This window comes from Octodon degus, unplaced genomic scaffold, assembly GCF_000260255.1.
Source record: "Octodon degus isolate 3935 unplaced genomic scaffold, OctDeg1.0 scaffold00008, whole genome shotgun sequence".
Lineage (NCBI taxonomy): Eukaryota > Metazoa > Chordata > Mammalia > Rodentia > Octodontidae > Octodon > Octodon degus.
This window is the reverse complement of record NW_004524584.1, coordinates 26,540,312-26,543,510: the sequence shown is the minus strand read 5'-3', so window position 1 is coordinate 26,543,510 and position 3,199 is coordinate 26,540,312. Positions and strand designations below refer to the sequence as shown.

The following is a 3,199-nucleotide window of genomic DNA, read 5'->3' as shown; positions in this document are numbered from 1 at the left end:
TAAGAAGAATGTATGCAATGTGTTAATTATTGAAACTGTTCTACCAATTTGATTTGAAACTGTCTCATTGCTATTTGTTTATCAATAAAACTATGGCAAAAAAAAAAAGAAAAAGCATAACACACGCGGCTTAAATATTGCAATAGCTTCACTTCTTTTATATTAGAAACCCAAAGTATATGTAAGTTATAGTGCAAACTAAAAAATAGTTCATAGAAAGGAGGGAGACAGATATTGTGTATGTAGGAAGAGGACCAAGGAAAGAAGAGAGGAGGGAGCAGTGGGAAGCAAAAGGGAAGATACTGTGAGACCAATTAATGTGACATGTGTGTAGGTCCATGTACATCTCCAAGCAAGAAACGTAACTGCCATGTGCTGCAAACATGGAAGAGTAAAAATTATAAATTGATCCAGAGGTCATGAGGTTTTCTGTTTTCTTTTGAGTTTTGTATGATTTATGTGATCAGACTTACTTAGAAATAAATTCAAGTGCTTTTCCACTGCTTCTCTTCTGTGTTGCTTATCAGTTTGTCTATTAAAATCTCTGTGAGGAACCCCTTTTTTGGGATTAGTGTAGCTCTAAAGTACAGTTAGGCATCTGGATAATAAGTCCCTCATCATAGTCTTTTCCAAAACACTTTCAAAATTGATCAAGTTTATTCTTCCACACTAAATTAATGATCGGTTTGTAGAGTTTCAAAAGCAAGGGAAGAATGCACAAATAATCCACTTGAATTCTATCTGGAGTTGCATCGTATTATATTTACCATGGACTTGGAAAGCTTTTGGAAGGCTATATTTTCAGGGGTCATTTCTATAGTATGTTACTAGAGAAGTTTCTTTGATGGTGTAGAGTGCCAGAAGCCACGAGGAGGAGGTGTAGTGTGGACTAGGAGGGGAGGAGAAGAGGAGGAGAAAGGGACGGCAGCAGGAGGAGTGAAGCCCTGGCTGTCCCTCTGTCCACAGAGCTCGGAGAGGAGCACAGAGGCTTGGCCTTGGGACAGGGCGGGGCGGTAACTGAGGCAGGACATGGGACTCCTCGGCTGGTCTGAGTCTCCAGAGACAGGACCTGATAGGGCCTGGCCAACAGAAGACCCCAACCCATGGGGCTGAGGGCGTGGACCCAACATCCCAGGCCCAGGCAGGGCTGCGTGCCCAGTGTGCATCCGCCCTTCCAGATCTCCCAAGAGCCCTCAGTGACCCCTCCTGGCAGAGCCCAGTCCTGCAGAGCAGGTGACACTCAGATGTCCGAGGGGCCACTGCAGATGCACCGCAGCTGCACAGCCCCTGTGACCTGGCTTCTCAGCTCCCACAGGCGCCATCCTCCCTCTCTTGGGTCCAAGCACACCCAAGTCTGGACCCCACCAGCCTGTCAGACTGCAAGAGCTGCCCCTCCTCTCCTGGCCAGGAGACCCCACATTTGTCCACTCTCACACCCTGGCCTTGCTGGTACGTCCCTGTCCCCACAGCACCTCTGCAGTTCTGGTGCTGAGCTGTCCCCAGCTGTCGCACAGCCTTGCCACTACCAACCCTGAACGTGAAGCTGGCTGTCAGAGTTGCTTTGTTGCAATCATCGCTTGCCGGTGATGATGGTTCTTGAGGGAGCAAGAGGGAAGGACGCAGTCTGAGTGGCTTCTGCTTTTACAAAATTGTTAATATTAGTTTTTAACGCCTCACTAAGTGTGCTATAATTTTATGCCCTGTTTTTCGTTTTCCTTCTCCTGTGGTCATCAATTTCAGGATACTATGATATGTTCAGGCACGTTTTGCTTTTTTAGTGTTGGCAGTGAGGTTTTGTTCTCGTAGTAAGAGCAGTTTTAGGTGTGTAGTGGTTGCAACCGTCATGGTTTAGCTAGTACAGAGAAGAGCTCTGAGTTTCTCAACTACTTTCACAGTGAAGCTTCCTTGTGATTTTTTTAAAGAAACAATTAGTTCTAACAGGCTTTCTTTCAGCCACACCTCCTGAATCCTTGAGAGCTAAACCAAAAATGGTTTGGGCTTTGCAACAGTGATTTGTGCGGTATGGGGTTAAGGTAAAGGTAACATGTTGGTTTTGCCTGGCATGTTATGGAAGGAAAAAAAAAAAAAAAGCTTTTGGGATGTCAAGTCTTTCTGTACAGATACATGATGTGTCCATTTATTGAAGTCTTCTTTTATAACTTCAATAAGATATTAAGGCTTGAATATATAGTTCAGTTTTCTGGCGTTTTTGATATATTTATTCTTAGCCATTCATAGCTTTAGTAACAATCATGAATAGAATTCTCCACTTTACTTTTGAAATGGCTTTTACTAGTACAGAGAAGAGCTGCTGTGTTTCTCAACTACTTTCAGAGTGAAGCTTCCTTGTGGTTTTTTTTAAAGAGACAATTAGTTCTAACAGGCTTTCTTTCAGCCACACCTCCTGAATCCTTGAGAGCTAAAGTCAGATTCCCTCCGCAAGGCAGTGGCGCTTTCTCTCCCATCCAGTTTCCATACCATCCTCCCAGCAAGGCTGGGAAAGTGGGCAGAAACCCTGCTGTCCTGTATCCGGCTTTCGAATCAGGATGCCGTCATCCTGAGAGCTCCCTGGGACCTCAGATGCCATTCCTAAAGTTCTGTTTTTATTTTATCTAGTGAGTTTCCAACTTACAGCTACATTGAGTAAAGAGGAATTATCATGGAATATATATATATATATATATATATAATAGTACAGTGTCTGTAAATAATAAGATGTGCTTTAGTTTTAAATGTTTTTATTATAACAATCTAGAAGGGTAAGTAGGCCTTGGGCTACTGGTTGGACATGTGTGATTAATCAACAATTTGTTCTCTATTCAATACAGTTTTTTTTTCTGGGACCTGGGATAAGCACGTGCCTGGCAAGTGCAAGATCCTGAGCTGAATCTCCACACTGCAAAAATAAATAAATAAAATAAAATTCTTTTCTGGGTGTGATGTGATTATTTTGAATTTTTTAAAAATATAATATTGTTATATTCTCTAAAGGTGAATCTTTCCAACAAATATAAAGACATGCATAGTAGATATAATAGATGATAGAAGACTTAAAATACTTGCAGTAGAATACAGTGATTACATACTACGTAATATGTGTTACGTATTTAAACATACACATTGTATACTATGGCTCAATCTACATATTAATTTTAAAAAAGAAGATGGCTAGAGGACATACATAGAAAAAATAGAAGAA

General features: G+C 41.6%; 1 pseudogene; it reads left to right on the top strand.

The window, feature by feature from the left end:
- The first annotated feature begins 789 nt into the window (after positions 1 to 789).
- LOC111814194 lies at positions 790 to 889 on the top strand (annotated as a pseudogene).
- The last annotated feature ends 2,310 nt before the right edge of the window (positions 890 to 3,199 follow it).